The sequence below is a fragment of the Neovison vison genome, chromosome 7 (genome assembly GCF_020171115.1).
Source record: "Neovison vison isolate M4711 chromosome 7, ASM_NN_V1, whole genome shotgun sequence".
Classification (NCBI taxonomy): Eukaryota; Metazoa; Chordata; class Mammalia; order Carnivora; family Mustelidae; genus Neogale; species Neogale vison.
Window position 1 is genome coordinate 180805572 of NC_058097.1, and position 18877 is coordinate 180824448.

At 50.6% G+C, this 18877-nt stretch overlaps 1 protein-coding gene across 1 annotated transcript in view; it reads left to right on the plus strand.

The window, feature by feature from the left end:
• LDLRAD3 (low density lipoprotein receptor class A domain containing 3) overlaps positions 1-18877 on the plus strand; it is a 220394-nt gene that overhangs the window by 120777 nt on the left and 80740 nt on the right. The window lies entirely within an intron of this gene.

Below are 18877 nucleotides of genomic sequence, written 5' to 3' on the forward strand. Positions count from 1 at the left end.
ACATGGGTGCTAGCATTGTCTGTGCCTGTCAGTTTCACCTTTGTATCCAGGGTATTCACTGCTGTTCTGTTTTTTTTCTGTTTTTGCTAATTTAGTAGTCATAGAATGATTGCTCCTCAAATGCTTTAATTTGCATTTCTCTGATTATGAGCAGAGTCAACATTTTCCCCCGTGTGTTTGTTTACTACTTTGTTCCCTCTTATGTGAATTGCCTGCTCTATCAGGACTCAATCTCAGAGGAATTTTGTGGAATCTGAAGGGATGCGGTTGGAGGGGAGGGGGATGGAAAGGCGAGCTTTTTAGGGAGCCCAGAAGGATACAGCAGGGTCGTACCCTCCTCTGTCAAAACTGATCGGGCACTTTTCTTTACTCATTGACTCTTCTGGAATCACATTTTTTCAGTGATTAAAAAATATAGAGATTTAAAAGTGCACATCCATATTAAGGCATCGTAAAAAGCACATATCTCTAATGCAAACTGGTATGATCTGTGCACGGTCACTACTTTTTTCACTTCATATTCTGTTGCTGTGATTCACCCACATTATTGATTGCTGGTGGAGTTTATGTGTTTAGACTGTGATTCGGTGTTCTGCTGTGTGTACCACAGTTTGTAGATTGAATAAAATTGTAAACCAGAAAAGCAGGAGGACGGGGCTAACTGGTTAGCTCATATGTTGGGAGGCAGGATGGATGAAATAAGCTCAGTGAAGTTACAAGTAAGTCCTTTTCGAAGTCCTGGCCTTTATTTTGGCTGATGTTTATTATGTTATTAAAAATGAATGAATGAATGAATGAATGTGAATGGGTCATGTGTAGGCCATAGGTGAGGGTAGGTCACACATCAAGGATTATGACCAGTGCAAATCTGTATGCCTGAGGTGCATAGATAAGAAAAGACAAATGTTTATCAACATAGATTTTTGCCAAAATTTGTGCAGAGGACGGCTCTGGGAGGTGAATCTTGGGTAGAATTAACTTCTGATTATCCTCGTGTAGAAAATCCTGTCCGTGAGTTTTCCCTTCACCTGTGATTCTCAAAGTGTAATCCTGAGACCAGCATCACCAGCATCATGTGGGAACTCTTTGGAAATACAGAGCTCAGGTTGCATCCCAGACCAGCATAATCAACCCAGGAAGGGGGCCCAGGGCTTTGTTGTAACAAGCCCTCCAAGTGATTCAAATACACAGTAATCCTGAGAACCACTGTTTCATACAAACTTTAGAGAGGTTTCTAATCTTGCTGTGTGCCCGGGGATTTATTTATTTTTTTCTTTTTTAGAGAGAGAGCACACAAGCGAGTGGGGGTGGGAGTGGAGAGAGTGGGTGAGAGAGAATCTCAAGCAGGCTCTCTGCTCAGTGTGGAACCCAGTGCAGGGCTCGACCTCACAACTCTGAGATCAGGACCTGAGCCAAAATCGAGAGCTGGATGCTTTACCAACTGAGCCACCCAGGAGCCCCAGGAAGCTGTGTTTAATTAGTACCTTATGTGCTATTGTAGTGTGTATGTGTTTAAGTTATGCAAGTTCATGTGTCCATAATCTATTAAAATAATAAGTATTTTGCTGTTGTTTTAACAGAATCGATGATTCTGTTGTTCCCTCAGTGGGAATCCAGACCTGCTGGCTGCTTGGCCAGTCCGCAGTGCTGCGTTCCTCCTGCAATGTGAGCATCCTACTGTTCTGGGTGTGATTCTAGTACCAAAGGGTGTGCTTTTCTCCATTATGTATTTCCTAAATGCAAACTGGCTCCTCGCTTTGGTGCTTGAACAAAGGATTACCGGGGTACCAGTGCTGGAGGCAGACCTGATTCATACTGGGGTTTGGAGAGACTGAGTTTCATGCAGTGTCTTCTTGAAGAATTTCAGAGCCATCTTGACTAGACAAAACACGGTCTTATACAGCACAGGGTTTGGCCCATTGGCATCCTAGTAACTGGGAACCCTGAACGAGTCTTACACCAGACGCTGTGCTCAGCACCTTCTGCCTGTGAGCTCATTTAGTCAGAAAATATCCTATCTGCTTCTGCTGGGCTTCCAGCCCTTGAAAAATGCGTCTTTGCTTTCACTTGATGTGGGAAAAGAAAATTATATTTTATAATGTTTATTTGGATGGAGTGGAGAGAACTGGCCCAAAGACAGGAAATAGGGTGCTTGAAATACTTTTCTTCCGACTCAGTGGGGGTATGAAAAAGCACTTTAGAGACACCAGCTGTGTGTGCCTCTCCTCCTCTTCTGACTCGTCCTGATTCAGTTCCCTTCTTTCTCCTTGGCCTTCAAAACTAACAACAGACTGTGAGGACTTGGAAGTGGGAGTGGACCGTGAAAGTGCAACCATTACCATACCTTTCTGTTCCATCGGGGATATAGTAGAGATCAAAGAACACTGTCGTGCAATGGATTTTTAATTGGGGATTCATTGATTGGAAACACAGCCTATTCAACAGGTAATTCCAAAAGCAGGCTTGCATGTGGCTTTTCTGTTTCTTAGGAACACAGCTGGGAGTCAGCAGGTACTGCCAGGCAGTTGTAGGGTGTGGTCAGGACTCAGGTAGCCTCAAAGAGGTTGGAATCAATCCTAATTCAACCAATGGATTCTTTCCAACTTTGGATAAATGCCCGAATGGGGCAGGCATCCTGCAGTGATCCTCACCCCCTGGGGTTCACGCCCCAGGATCGTCCCATCCTTTGAATGGGATCAAGACCTTGTGACTTGTGTATGTTTTTTTTTCCAAATTGTGGCAAAATACACATCATGTCAATTTACTACCTGAACCATTTTTAAATGTGTAGTTCAGTGGAGTTAAGTATATTCACATTGTTGTGCAGCCCCTCTCCAGAACCTTTTCATCTTGCAAGACGGAAGCTCTGTCCCCCATTAAACAGCTCCCTGTTCTCCACTCCAACCCCCGATGACCACCATTCGACTTTCCGTTTCTGTGATAGCGCTGTACGTGGACTCGTCCAGCATTTGTCATTTTGTGTCTGGCTTCGTTCACTTAGCGGAACGTCCTCAAGGTTCATGCATGCTATAACGTGTGTCAGGATTTTCCTCCTTTTTAATGAAGTCTGGATAATACTCTATCGTGTGTCGGTACCACAGTTTGTTCATTCATTCACACCGCTGATGGACTTTTGGGTTGCTTCTACCTTTTGGCTGCTGTGAACTTGGGTGAAGAGATGGTGACTCCGTTTTAGTCAAGTAACGGCACAGTTGATTGCCACTTCCAAGATTAGATCAGAAAAGACTCTGGTGTCTGTTATGCTCACTCTCTCCTGCTTATGTGGATGGAAGCCGGCTGCCATCTTGCAAGCTGCCTTGTGGATAGGCTCCCATGGCAAGGAACTGGGTAGGGCCCTGATCCAAAGCCAGGGAGGACCTGAGACCTATCAGTGACTGCCTGAAGGAGCTTGGAAGTGACTCCTTGCCCAGCCCAGCCTTGAGCTGTCTGTGGCCCTGACACGCACCTGGACCGTAACCTTGTAAGAGGTCTTGAGCCAGAACTAAGCCACTTCTGGGATTTCGACCCCATGGAAACTGGCAGATAATACGTATTTGGGTTTTTAAGCCTATGCATTTTGGAGTAATTTGTTATACAGTAGTGAGTAACTAATAAAATGAATACCTTTTAAGTGGGTCCCCATTCTGATTGCTGTCATCACAGAGAGCTTCTGAAGACTCAGTTGACGGTGAGAGGGCTGGGCCTGGGAACGCAGATGCGTAGCCATCACTCTGTGCACTGAGTAAATGGCAGGTATTGACTTAAGCGTGGTACCTGTGTTTTTCTATCCGGTGCTGCAAAATTCCTGGAAGAGAAGGTACTGTCCCAGAAAATGACCCCCATTTCTGCACAAAGAGCTCGAGGAGCACACAAGTTGTTCATGGTTCTCCTGTGTCCGCATAGCAAGTAAATGCTGAACCCAGGATGGCAACAAATGCACATTTGTGACACGACCATCTGGTTATACCTCGCCGGGGGCCAGGAGCTCCAGGTGGTCCGGCACGCCCGGCCCTCTGTCCTGTGAGCTCCAGGGGAACGCTTCATTCGAACGCTGGCCCATTTCCCCTCGGTTTGTACTCAGGCTTTCCTTTCAGGGGGAAAGACTAATGACGCCTGTCTGCCTTCCCACTCCGTGAGAAATGCTGGAGAGTTAAGCATTTCTAAAGAAGCCACCAATGCCAGGAGAGTTAATTGAGTATTTTGGCAATTGGGTTGCAGTTTCTTTATCTTGCCTGCTGTATCCTGGTGATAACGCTCAAGGAGAATTTGGAAGGCTGGTCGTGAGGTTTGGCACCTCCCCAGAAGCAAACAGTGACAGCTTTGTCCTGTTTCTTCCTTAGAAGTGTATTTATGTGTGTGTGTGTGTGTGTGTGTGAGGGAGAGAGAGAGACAGAGAAAGAAAGAAATTGAAGGAGGAAGGGAAAGAGTGAGAGAGAGCCAACAAGCAAACCGTACTGGTGTTCTGTCAGTGGACATGTCCTGGGGTACCTCCATGGGCTGGGCCTTGAGCTGCATACAGAGGGTACAGTAATGGCCTTGGTCTCTCTTGATTTGTGTTCTGTCCCCAAAATTCATACATTGAAATCCTAATTGCCCCCTCCGTGCCTCAGGATGTGACCTTCTTTGGAAATAGGGTCAGTGCAGATGTAATTAGTTAAGATAAGGTCCTGCCGGAGTCAGGTGGGCCTCTAATCCAGGCTTACTGGTGCCCTTATGAAAAAGGACACATTTAGACACAGACACACAGGGAGAACACCATGTGAACCTGAAGGCAGAAACTGGGGGGTGCTACATCCATGAGTCGGAGAACTCCAGAGATTGTCAGGAAGCCAGCCCCAGCCAGGGGAGGAGGCATCGAGCACATCCTCCCTCTAGCCCTCAGACGGAGGCAGCCCGGCCGCCATCCAGCCCCCGGGCCCGTGAGACGGTAAATTTTTGCTGGTGAATCCATCCGGGGTGTGGCGTGCTCGGCTCGCAGCAGCCCTGGCAGACCCCTCCGGCCCCCAGGAAGCCACACTCGGGCAGGACACAGCTGTGCACTGTGTGTGTCCAAACAACAAAGACGAGAGGTGCTGGAGAGTGACCAGAGTCCCGGGGCCGAGAGAGAAGTGAGAGCCTATGGCATGTGGAGGGGACGCTGGCTGAGAATGAATCCTCTGGGGTGCGGGGAGGTGCTGCTCTGCCTGGTCTTTGGGGTCACAGGGTCGCGCCTGGTGAAGCGGGCGTCTCCCAGCTTGTATTTCGAGATGCTTGTCTCCCGGCCAGGGTGTAAGGCAGGCCTCGGTAACTCCGCATTCACGGCCGTGCTGGAGCTGGAGACAGCGAGGCAGCACCCCCCCCCGGGGGGGGTCTGACCGAGGCCATCAGCACCTCTCCTCCCAGGCCCCGGAGGACAGTTCGTGTCTTTCCCTGGCTGGTCCCAGGGCCCCAGCCAACCTGAATCCTCCAGCAGCTGCCTCTGGTTGAGGGCTGGAGCCCAGGGTTCCAGTGAATAAATACGCAGCCCCAAGAAGGAGGAATTAGGGATGGTGATTGCAACTTACCCTCCCCTCTCGAATAAACACCCCCACAGAATGCCGGAGAGCCGGAGAGCCGAGGGAATGCAATGAGAGGAAACCAAGTGACTGAACAGCCAAAGATCATTTCTAGAGACATCGTGGAGGGCATGGGATGGGAGAATACTAGTTTTTAATGGTAATTTTTTAGGCATGAATGGGAAAGACCTTATGTATTTTAAAAGATGGTAGCTTGGGTTTAGGGGATTGAACCCAAAACGTCGCAGCCTCCAATTCGATGGGAAGTCAGGATTGACTATGAAACTTGGACCACCAAGTGCTGCCCAGAGCGGCATTAGAGAGGCCCTAGGAGAGAGCCATCCCCGCAAAAGAACTCATTTGGCTTTGCTTAGAATAAAGCGGCTGGAGGTAACTCTTCATGGCAGGATTGTGGGAGCCTTTTTTTCCCTCTTTTAATTAGAGAGTTTGACAGCCCAGCTGGGCTAGGAAAGGCAGAGACGCTGACGTCGTTGGGTGGATGGGAGACGTTGGTGGCCGCCTCTCCGTACCTGTGGGGTTTTCGTCTTCATGAGTGCTTGTGTCATGAAAGCTTCCTTTCCTTGAACCAGTGCAGCAGGAGCTTGAGGACGTCTGAGCTGCCCCTCATTGAGAAGCAAGTCGGAGCCACCCTCCTGTCAAGGCCGTAATTGCTTCCTGATCTTGTCAGCCCCCCGGGGTAATCTCCAGAGCCGTTTCTTGAGCCCCCCCCCTCACGCACGTTCCCCCCTTCTCTTAGCTCTCCTGGCTTCTGCCTCCCATCTGTCCATCTGTCCCACCCTCTCCTTGGCACATGGGGACGTCCAGCTGGACCCCTGAGGCGGTAGACCCCGTGTGCAGCTCGCTGCTTGGTTGTGCAGGGGACTTCTCTCTGTCCCGTCCGCGGACAGCTTGTGGCCCTCCGTTCCCTTCCCCCCACCCCTTCCCCCAGCACGCTATTACTTCACTAACTCTTCTTGATACTCATGCCCACAAACCCTGCGGGAGTGCCTCCTGTTGTCTGGCCCCACCCAGGTTCTGGAAGACACACACAGCTAGACGAGATTAAAATTGCTCCCAGTCTGCAAGGGGGAGACAGAAGGCCCTACAGATAATTACCCGAGAATGTGATAAATGCCACAGCAGATGACTGAGTGGCACCCCGTGGGAAACATGAGGGCATGACTAGGACAGTGAGGAATGACGGTTTTGCTGGCGGATATGGCAGGCCTGCAGAGAAGTCTCTGCGCTGTCTTTAAGGATAAATAAAAATGGACCCCGAAACAAGCAGGAGGCTGGGCATCCAGCCAGAGAGGGTAGGGCGGGAGCTAAGCGTGCATATGTATGTGGCGGGGGTTGGGGGTATGTGGCGGGGCAGGAAGCTGTCAGGGAGGGTTGGAGCTGGCCCGTGGAGACCCGCTCCCTGCATGCTTCGCTGGGAAGGTGGGGCAGAGGAAGACCATCAGAGGAAATGAGCTTCTCGTCTCCGGTAAGGGAATTCCTAGGAGGGGCCAGTTATCATTGCAGACAAGGAGAATTCTGATTCTCTGAGGCTCTTCTGCTCTGCTATCCCTCCAAGCAGAAGTCTGATCAAGACTTGGGAAACTATAAATGAGACTATGGAGTAATAGATTCTGTGAACTCCCCAGGATGAGAATTGTTTGGGAGGGTCGATGACCGTGGGCTGGAAGTTCCCCATCCCCTCCCCGTGACTGATAGCTTGAGCGCCCTTCTCGGGTTGTTCAGTCCTGTGATCATTTTCTTCTTTGGCCCCAGTCTGGCTACCTGGGAACCCTGGCCTGGGAGAAGTGGAAATGTGCCCCGATGTTGCAAATCTCTTAACCACGTTCTCCCAGATCCTCCTGGAGGATCTCTTTCTCATTTTCTCCTTGTTGCTGTCTGAAAACCCAGCAGGTATCAGTCCCGTTAATCGGTGGTTGTGAAACGCCACAAAATGACCCATAGCCATGTTCTCTTTCCCTGAGTTTTCTTCCGTGAGATCTTGTCCCTTCTGTAATCACATGAGGTGCTCAGATTGGCACTGGTAGTCCCCGTCTATGGAAGGTCTTCAGGAGAGGGCACTCTGCTGGGTGCTGTGAGACGTCAGGAGAATTCCTGGGAGCTGCTCCGGTAGCTTAGTTGAGAGACCAACCAGGAATGCACAGCCAACACTAGCAGCTTGAACAATGTTGCATGAACCCTTGCATTGGAAGAGTCTGAATTAATGAGCTCTGTGTTCTGGATACCAACATATGTTAGATAGATCGTGTTAGCTGCCGTGACCTTAGCTCCTTCCCGACTTTGTACTCCACTCACAACCTTTGGAAGGACCAGCCCTTCGTGCTCCCAAACTGTCCCTAACCTCCTAAGCCACTGTGGACCCAGTGAGGCGTGGACACGTGACCCAAGGTCAGTCTGTTCGTGGGCCGGGCTGCAGCAAATCGGAATGTTTCCTTCAGACTGTCAGCCTTAAGAGGCTGAGCAAACATGGAGGGACAGGGCCACATGGAAGCCACAGCTGCAAAGGGTGGAATTCAAAGTAGGGGGTGCATGTCTGTCTGCAGGACCCGTCTAAGAGGCCACAGGCGGTGGCCCCCCAGAGAGAGAAGGAGACAGTGTTGGCTTTATCCTGCAGGGCCCCCCAGTTCTCAGCCCTGGTTCCCATGTGGCCCAAGTCTCTGTCTCCCAGCCTAAACCTTCCCTTCTGCGTGAGCTGTGATAAGCATCTTCAGCCATTCCCCAAGTCACGGAAGGCATATGTTTCGTACTCAAACAGGAGGGAACGGGAAGCTGGGAGAGGCAGAGAAAAGAGGGAAGCGTGCAAATGCTTTGGGGACCTTTAGGATCAGCATCCAATGTTTCTTCTCTGATTTTTTTCCAACAAGAGGTTCTTAGTTTGGAAGATCTGTGATGCTCCGGGGACTCAGTATTAGCTAGGAGACTGGCTAAGTACAGTAGCTAAAATAAGGTGGAGGTGATGCTTTCAGTAAGTGCCTTAAGTAAGAGGAAATCTCTCACACACTATACCCCAGCGATGACAGCCTGGGCCAACAGGGCGCTCTGCCCTCCTCAGTGCTCCCAAAGTTGCTCCATGACCACAGATTTCCGGGCATCAGAAAGAAGGAAAGAAGGAGAACATGAGGACCGGCCGCTACATCTTTATTCATAGTCTGGTGACCTCAGCTTAGTCCCCTGCCCACAGCTGGCTGCACGGGAGGCTGGGCATGCCTTCTTCATCTCATGGACACTCACCGGCCCGGCTAAAACTCCGCAGTATATGTTCGGAGAGGCAGGAGAGGAGTGAGCGGGCGCTTGCTGGGGGTTGGTGAGCCTGTGTCTGCTATAGGCTCTTGTAAACTGAGCCAGGAGATCGAGGCGGCTTTGTGCCCTGTGGCTTTGGGCCTGGCCACCACAAGACCCCAGACTCATCGGAGTGGCATTAGGGCTTTGCTTCCTGGACCTCTCAACCAAACGAGCCCTAGTGTCCCGGGGCAGCCCTTTTCCACCCAGGTGCCTAATTGGAAAGGCGCTTGACGTGCTTGTTTCTTCTTTCATGGACTCCTTTATTGTAAACCTGTCGTGTGACCCTCTGAGAGCCCAGCTTTTACCTTGATCTTGGAGTTTGATCAAGGTGATAGTTAGTCTTCAAATGACAGGAACCTGACTTGTCGTTTGCTTTTTCCGCAGAAGCCGGTGGGCCTCAGATCTGGCTCACTCTGCATCTGAAGGAAATCTCCAAGGACAGATGCTTTGTCCTCACTAGCTGATTTGTTAGGCAGCCTTTCCCTTGTGGCTCAGAATGTTTTATTTATTCATTTTTCTGACTGTTCTGGTCTACCAGTGCCTGCCTGCTTCCCTTCTGGAAATACGCTGTGTCTGTGGGGAAGTGACCGTATGGGGCCTCCCTCCCCACGGCACATCTCCTTGCTGTCCACAGCTAATTACTTCTCCTTCTCTTTCTCCCAGCCTCGGTGTGGCCATTTTAAATTATGTCCATAAATTCTTTGCCATTTCTCTCATAAGAGCTGGAGCCCCCGTCCCTTCCCCTGGACACTGGGCCAGTGTTGGGGGCTATTTTTTCTAACAGAGCATGGTAAAAGTGATGCTCTGTGACTTCCACGGCTAGGAAAGAAAGGGAATGCAGCTTCTTCCTTGCTCTCTGGAAGAGTCCCTCTTGAAACCTTCAGCTGCCTTGTAAACAGCCCATCTGCCCTCTGGCTGCCATATTGTAAGGAAGCCCAAATCAGTCTACACAGAGAGACCATGGGGAGGCCCATGGAGAGCGAGTGGTGTCTGGGCAGCCCCCTTACCTGAGACCTCATGCCAGCTACTGCTCGTTTCCTGAATTCCTGAGCCACGGAAGCTCTGAGAGAGAATAAAAGCCGTTAAATTTGAGGAGATTTGTTACACAGCAGTAGCTCATTGGAACCCCATTCCATCAGAAGTTTCTCTCTGAGCTGTTGACTTCAGCTGCTGATTGGTTCAAACCCTTCACTAGGCCCCTCAGTTTCGAAGAGAGTTTTCACATGGTCCTTGTGTTTCTGAGCGTGCTCTCGAACATGCTGTCACACATGTAGGCCAGAAAGGCTGCCGGCCCCCAGTATCAGCTGTGTCCCGTTTCAGTTGCACGAAGCTGTTCCTGGTCACCCCGCAGTCCCATCCCCCGGGGGTGATCATACTTCAAGTGTGATCTGTGGAGGGTGTGTCATGTGCTTCTCATGGAGGCTGAGTCCTAATCCCTGAGCCACAGAAACCTGGGGGACCTTTATTTTCCTTGGCCTGTCCTGGGCTAGGCACAGAGGAGACAGAGAACATTAGGTGGGAGAAAGTAAAAACAAACAAAAACAAAGCAATCCATGAGGTTTGGGGTGTGAATTTTAGGACCAAGAGCTCTCTGTCAGTCACGTAGCAACTCTCCCAGACGCATTCGTCATACAACAAACACATGAAGAGCTCAGATTCTGCACAGGGTCAGGCCGCGGCTGTCCCTGCTAGTAGCTCTGTGGCTTTGGACAAGTGACTTAACCACTCTGAGCCTCTTCAACACCAAGGTGACAAGGCCTGCCCCCAGGATTGCTAGACGGAAAAGTGAAAGAAGGCTGCTGAGCACTTAAGCTCCGAGGAAGGTGTTCCTAAGTGTGGATTCCATTCCCGGTGGGCCCGTGGCTCCCCTTTATAACCAACCAGCATGTAGCTGCCGGCTGAGCCTTTCTCTCTCTGGAGGAACACTAAACATGGAAGCATCACGTGACCTCTCCAGGATCTTCTGTTTCTGCTGGCTTACAAGTTTTTTTTTTCCTTCCTGCCTCCCAGCAAGGAGCCAGGCCACAGGCTTGGTTCCATCTGGCATCTTACTTCCTGGCCTGACAAAAGTGGAAAGAGCCATGGAACATTCCAGAGGGTGAATGTTCAGGTGTAGGAGGGGGTGGAGCTGACCTTCTACCGGCGAGGCAGAGAGAGTCACGGGGCCTCTGTTGTCCAGAGTGTCTCCGTGATAACGTTTCTGCGGCTGTGTCCTTGGAGAAACGGTCTTACTGGTAAATAACAGAAGTGACTCTCACATCCGCCTTTGTTCACTCAGCAAATATTACTGAATCTTGGGGACCTGAAATGCACCACGGAGTACGAAAAGCCCCTGCATTATGTGGTTCTCTCCATTTCTGTGGACCGGCACCCGTTTAAAAGCCATGTGTAAATCTTGATTCGTGTGGAGGACATTTACTTTGATCATTCAGGAGCAAGAACAAAGATTTGCCTTCTGGTTGCAAGAGTGATCTTTTAAGCAAAAGTAGTGAGATAGAATCTGAAAGAAAAGGGAGGGGGGAAAAGTCTCGGGAGTCACTCATCATCCATTCTAGACGATCACACTCTGAGATGTTTGGCAAAGACAAGTCACCTCAGACTAATTTATGGCGTGTTTTCTATTAGAATTGCAAAATTCGCGCGGAGGGTGTTCAAGTGTGGCTTCACATCATATCTGATACAGGCTATATTTAAAGCTGGAATACGAACTGGAACGCGAAACAAAAACTAGAAGGGACTATACTAATGTGCAGGGTGCTCAGCTAAACTTGCTTCTGCTCTTGTCTTCTTTTCTTGTTTCCATCTTTGCTCCTTAGTATTTTTCATCAAAAGTACTTTGTTTACACTTTGCAATATCAGGGCCCCCTGATATTTGTTCTCAGTTTTGTTGTTCTCACCCTCCTCTCATTTCCCAGCATAGGGTACCCCGGCCATAGATAATTTTGGGGTTTTTTTGGTTTTTTGGTTTTTTTTTTACATATTTTCTCCAAACAAGTCCTTTATCAGTTCTACGATTTGCAGATATTTTCTTCCATTCTGTGGGTTTTCTTTTCCACTTCCTTAATGGTATCTTCTACAGCACAAAAGTTTTTAATTTTGGTAAAGTCCAGTGCACGTGTTTTTTCTTTTGCTGTTTGTGCTTTTGATATCAGATCTCATGAGTCACTACCTAATCCAAGGTGCCAAAGACTTACTCCCACTTTTTTTTTTTTCCCCTAAGCGTTTTATCGTCCTGGCTCTTACATTGATGACTTTGATGCACTTTGAGTCTGTTTTTAAGTGTGGTGTGAGGGAGGGGTCCAGCTTCGTTCCTTCGCTTGTGGATATGCCCTTGGCCCAGCCCCTTTTGTTGCAAAGACTGTTCTTCCTCTGTTGAAATTGTCTTCGTACCCTCGTCTGCTTTGCTTTTAATAAATACACGAGCTGGACTCCCTGAGCTGTATTTCGAGTCTGGGGACAAATTCCCAAGTAGTGTGTGACACCCCTTGCCTTTCTAGGGATTTATATTCAGAAAGAAGACAACGCTGTGTGATGATACAGCAAACATTTTTTTTTTTTTTAAGTGGTCAGATCCTCCCTCATCGGATGATTTTATAACCACTTTCTTCTCCTTCATAAAGTTGCTATAGTCGCCTTCGCCAGAAGAGTAGTAGTTTTTACTCCATAGGTGGTGGTGGTTGTCACCATAGTTGCAGTAAGTGGGGTCTGTCTTGTGAGTGTTTGCTGTGTGTTAGGCATTTCTCTGGAAGCTCTGTGTGTGTCGTCCATTTAAACCGTGATAACCCCATGAGGCAGTGACTGTTACCTCCATTTTATCCATGGGGACAGAGAGGCCCAGAGAGGTTAGCTCATTTGCTCTGGTCAGTCAGCTGATGGGTGAAGGTCAGATCCAAATCCACCAGCCCAGCTGCAGACAGCAGCACACACTTTGACTCCTTCCGAGCGAGGCTATCGTGCCTCTCCCGTTCACTGTCCTGTGCCCGCTGCCCAGCACGTAGTTGGCACTTGGTGACCCTTGGCTGGATACACAAAGGGATGGAATGATTAGACGCCTAGAGGAGCAATCCAGACAGAAGAGCAGTGGTCAGGGGAAGGGGGGATTGATTGATTGTTGGGAGCAAATTAGAGGGGAGAGATTGTAGAGCTGGTCTAAGTGAGCATGCTGCCGGAGCCAGGGGCATGCCCAGGGAAAGGGATCACTGCCTCACTTTGGGAGGAAGGGAGGAGGAGGGACAGGTGGTGTAGCGCAGGGGTAAGGCTGGGGTGCAGAGGTTGCTGCCCATGGCACAATCTACACAGGAAAAGCATGGATGTGCCATCAAGAGGCACATACACCCAGGCATCCGATGGCCTTGTGGACAGGGTGCTGGCCTGGGAGCCCTGCTTCCAGACTGGACAGCTGACCAGCAAGGCCTCCCTGTGGATCGGAGGAAGGGGTGTGGCATGGGGATCCCATGATTATCGTTCTGGGGAAGAACTGCCTGTAGTGGAATTCCGGAGAAGTGGTCTCTCCCAGCAGCGCTCCAGCAGGGAAGCAGCCTCTTGCAAACGCTCAAAGCGGGATGGGTCAGCAGAGGTGAGTCAGGCTCGGAATGCGGAGCTCCTGTGCTTCTCTCCGAGGATGGAAGCCGAAAAATTACCTCCAGCCTGCAGGGCTGAGGGCACGCCAGTGTGAGAGCGCAGCCAAGCCCGGAGACCGACGGCTTCCCCGAGAAGGCAGCAGCCTGCCCGTGCGAACCCGTGAAGAGAGCAGGGGTCCCTAGTCCCAGTGCCAGCCAGGCAGGGGCACTTTCTACCTTACCGGAATCTGCTGAAGAGTTTCCTCCTGTTATTAGGATGCCTGTTTCACAGGGAAGGAAAATGAGGTTAGAGAGATTGTGGGACTTGCATAAGGTCACTCTGGTGGTTGAATGTATGTGTCCCTTCAGCTGGGCTGAGGATGACCAGAGAATTGGAACGATTCTGGGTCTGTCTGTGGGGCTTGTTTCGGGAAGAGATTAGCGTTGGACCAGTAGAGGGAGTAAAGCAGATGGCCCTCCTTGGGGCAGGTGGGTCTCATCCGATTCACTAAAGACGAAAAGATGGGGGAAGGGCAGCTTCCCTCACTCCACTTGAGCTGAGACATCCATCTTCTGTCTTCAGACTTCGGGATGCTGGAGCTCCCAGTCCTTGGGCTTTTGAACTCAGACAGGGACCTACGCCCTCAGCTCCCTGGTTCCCAGACCATTGGTTCCAGTGGAGACTACTCCATCTGCTTCCCTGGGCCTCCTGCCTGCAGAGGGCGGGTCATGGGATGTCTCAGGCCTCCAGAATCCCCGGAGCCAGTTCTCCATGGTATAAATATCTATGTCTGTCTGTCCATCCGTCTGTCCGTCTGTCTATCTATCTGGTGTCCTGTTGGTTCTGTTCCTCTAGAAAACCCTGGCTGTCCAGTCATCCAGCAAATGACAGAGCCGGATTTGAACCCACACTCTTGTGACCTCGGAGCTGAAGCTCTTTCCTATTACTGTCTAAAGACACGATCTTTGTCCCCTAGGCTCTTGCCCTTTGGTTTGGGTGACCAGGTGAACAAACAATAAACAACGACCTAGCCAGTGAGGGGATCTGGGTGAACCGCTTGGGGTTGCTGTTCACAGGGGAGCTGTGGCCCAGAAAACGGAGGCTTGGCATGTGGCAGAGAACGGAACGGGCTTGTTCCGCATGGTTGGGGGTTAAGCTCTGATGGAAGCCGCCTCTCTAAGACTCCGTTTTCTTCTCTGAGAAATAAGGACCAGACCCATCTCCTCATTTATTGTGACTTTCCGATGAAATAAGGTTGGTTGTGAAGGGCTTAGCATTGGGCTTGGCTCAGAGGAAGCACCTGGGAGCTCGTGGCTGCCGGGACTCGCTGTTGCTGCATGACTGTGACTTCGGGTGCTGACACCAGAGAGGTGCTGTCTTAGGGGCCGGACCGCCGGGCGGAGGGCAGGAAGACCCACCCCTGGGCCTCAAGGAGTTTAGAGGCCAGGAGATAACGCAAGGGAACAGATCATTCCCGCATTGCTTGCGTATTTTTCTGTGCACTCCCTGCTCCCAGATTATAAGTACTGGAGCCGACCTTGTCAGATGAGGGACCGTCAGTGAATATGTCGAGACGTGGTGTGCTAGGCATGGCGCGAGAGTTCTGCCAGGGCTGCTGTTTGGGAAGGTTCCGGAGGCATCGGCCCGGCTCGCCTCCTCCCTGCAAGCTGCATTCGGAGGAACCTCCACCGGTTCCTCTCTCTTCTGGGAGATGTGCCCCCCCCCCAGGGCATGATTTTCTCCCGGTGGTATTAGAAGTGAAAAGCCCACCCCCAGCTGCATGAGCACACGGTACGGCTCTGCCCACGGCACACACGGTGGCCCCATCGGCCAGAATAAATCACACAGCCAAGCCCAGGCTCCATGGGGCGGGAGATAGGCTCTGCCTCAGGAGAGCAAAGCAGGGTTACATGGTCAAGGGCATGGGTGCAGGAAAGGAGGAAGAACAGGGAACAGCAACGTATTTCGTATTTCAGCTACAAATACCTGCCCGGGACTCTGCAGATGTCGTGATCTCCAGGATGCCTGTCCAGCCGTGGCCGAGCCCCTCCCTCCCCACCTTGACACTCAGAGCCAAACCCCCCAGACTCGTAGAGCGGCAGTCGCAGAACCAAGCCCTGACTCCAGCCAGCACTGTCATTTACTGAGCCTGTCTCTGACTCATTATTTATACAGACCATAAAATAAAGCTTAACTCAGAATTACTGTAAGTCAGCGCATCCGCGTGAAGCCGGCAGCTGGACCTGCGCAGTCGAAAGCAGACTAAATAAAGGGGCGCGGGTAGGGGGAATAGAAAGAAGAGCTGCAAATAAAATGTCGGGGAATGCTTAATTCTAGGAAGGTTGTGTGTCTGCCTGCATAATTGTCCAAAGCAGCTGATGGCAACAGCTGGCCGAGGAAGCTGGCCTTCAGTTCTGTGTATGTGTTTGCCTGGTGCCTGTCACCGTAATGGCTGCAAACAGTATTGATTGTGGATTAATTTTGCTTCGTTTCTTCTCTTTCTTGGCTCTGCCCGGACCACCACTCCCCCAGTCACGTAGGAAACGTATGGGATGCATGTCGGAGCCTTGGACTTGGAGAGGCTGCATCCACCAAGGGAAACACGGACACGCTCTCACGTGCCCAGCACGAGCCTGCGTGGTTTTTGCATGTATAATTGATCTTCTGGTACCACCAGCCTGTAAGATGGGGGTTCCTGTTGGTCCTGTTTCACAGATGAGGATAGCCACGCCCCGGGGGGCCAGTCGCACGGCGTAGGGGCGTGTGGGGAGTTTCTGAACTCCCGACGGGGCTCTGCAGGGTGCTGTTTTGGGAGTTCTTTCTCTGTGCTTGGGGGCAATCCGAACCCTTTACCAAGATTACAACGACTTGGTGCTCCAGCTCTCGGGCGGTCTCCAGTCACATCTCCTGTTGGTTGGCCTGAGCCACGCTGGTTGCTCTTCTGTGTCTTAGGTACACGCCAAGCTCTGTCCTGTCTATAGGTCTTTGCAGGTGCTGCCACCTCTGCCCAGTACCCTGCCCCTACAAGGATCCCAGGCCTCCCTGGCCGCTGTGTCTCAGCAGGCTGTCCTCCCCTTGGCCTTCATACTCTGGATCACAACGTCCTGTGTGTGGCTTTAGGGCCATTCTTAGATTTGTATATCAGTGACTGTAAGTCTTCCTTCTAGTCTGTGCTCTGCAAGCAGGGTTCGTGCTTGCTTATTCAGCCCTGCATGCCTGGACTCTGCAGCACAGGCAGGAGGCTGCTTCAGAGCATGGGCTCTGGAGGCAACTCCCTGAGTTCAAATCCCGGCCCTCCCACCTGCTGCATCCTGCATGACCATAGGCCCATGGCTATATCCTTCGGTCCTATGCTTTTCCACCTGTAAATGGGGATAATAACTGAGTTATTATGGAGCATGAGTTCACTAAGCCGTAGAAATGTTTATAGTACAGTGCCTGATACACAGTAAGAACTTAGGAAGTGTTAACTGCTACTGTTACCACTGTTGTTGATATTATTATTAGCGGCACATAGTAAGTAGCACATGCAAATTGTATAAATCCTTTTGGTGGAGTTGGGCAGGTGATTTTGTTGGCAGAAAAGGATACTTTTGCACTCACTTCATGGGTAAGAGGATTCCAAGCCGCGAGGAAGGTGAGGCTGGTGGGCTCTGCGGTCCTGCTCCGTCTTCTCCAACAGCCCCACTGATCCATCCAATCTGTGATGCCGGTTGAGTCCCCTTGGGAGGCGTCTGCCGGAAGGAGCTGCAGGCTCACCCTGGGGCCCAACCAGGGACGGTAGAAGCCAGCTCGGAGTTGCTGTGACACAGGTTAGACTGCGTGAGCTGGTCTGTGCAGACCTCGCCTCTGCTTCCCTTTCTCTCACGGAATCTGTTTTGGACCTTCCGGTCCCATTCACCATTCTTGTCCTTGCCTTCTGCTTCCGAGGCTTTAGCTGCCTCCTGGGGGCGCCTGGGTGGCTCAGTCAGTTAAGCGGCCTGCTCTTGGCTTCAGCTCAGGTCAGGATCTTAGGGTCCTGAGATCAAGCCCCCCACTGGGCTCCTCGCTCATCGGGGGTCTGCTTCAGGATTCTGCCTCTCCCTCTGTACCTCCCCCTACTCACTCACATACTTGCTCACTCTCTCTAAAATAAATAAATCTTTAAAAGAAAAATAAACCCAACCCTACCCTGTACTTCATTCCTTTCTTCTCCCTCGTGCGCTCTGCTGCCCGCTCCTTCCATCCACCTCCACAAGCTTCTCAGGGGCACGGCATCACCCTTTGGGGCTCCCGCCTGCTGAGAGCAGGGTTTTCTTTCTCCCAGTGTAATTGCTTATCCTGCCGAAATGCTCAGCTTTCATATGGAAGAGAGTTAAGTTATCCTAGAGAGCCCACCAGCTTCATTTCCCTTATCCCAGCTTCAGGGAAACGGGGCGGGGGGATGGGGGGAGCCTGGTTCTCACAGTGGTCTGCAGGAGGAGGCTAGTCCCCTCCTCTGTGGGCTGTGGCTTTGGGGCAGGGCGTCCCCTGGGGCTGTCAGCCTTGTTTGGGTTTTCCAGTAGAAGCTCATTAACAGATCAAGTAACGGTGTTGGGTGGTCTGAATGGCCCTCAGGTTTCAGTGCCCGGGAACTCCAGGGCTCCTGCTGTCCCGTGGCTTGTCTGTGACTTTAATTTCCTTTTTAATTTCTGTTGAAAGGAAGAAAGAACTCTGTGGAATTATAATCTACAAAGGACCCATGTTGTAAGAGCAGTGGGTGTCTTGAATGGCTAAGTAATTTGCGTCACCACTGCAGAGTTGATGGATCTCGGGAGCTGGGCTCTGTAAACAGAACCATGCCGGATCAGCCTGGAGGAGAAGTCACGAAATGTGCAGGTGGCCATCCCTGGTGGCGGATCACTGGGGACTTTTATGTCTGGTTTCAGACAGTTTCCATTTTTTTCACACGGAGCGCCTAACTTTCATGTTTTGAAAGAAAGATGTACATGCAGAAATAAATAAGACCCATGCCCCTGAACTGTCGATCTTGCAAGGTGAATGAATATATAGAAGACTGGGGAAATGACTCTTAGAAGCTAAATATACAGGTCTTAACCTGTATATTTAAAGACTGTCTTTGTTTTATTATTTATTTATGCTAAGAAAATAGTAATATAGTGAAACTGCAGGTTTGCATGGGACGTGGGGAATGATTGAACAAGAGTTTGAAAGATATCACTCATGAATAGTTTATTGTGAGAGGTAAAATCAGAAAATAAAATCATACACAAGAAGAAGGCGTTTTTGCAGTTCCATTTTTAAATGCATGCGGGAGGCGCCGTTTAACCCTGGGCTGCTTCCTTGATTTCTCTGTACCTCAGTTTTCCCATATCTAAAATGGTATAAACTCGTACTGGCCATAAGGTTATTCTGAGGATGCAATTAGTTCATGTTTGCAAAGCTTTTAGAACAGGGCTGGCACATAGTGATGACTCAGTAAAACGTTTGCTGCTGGTGGTTTA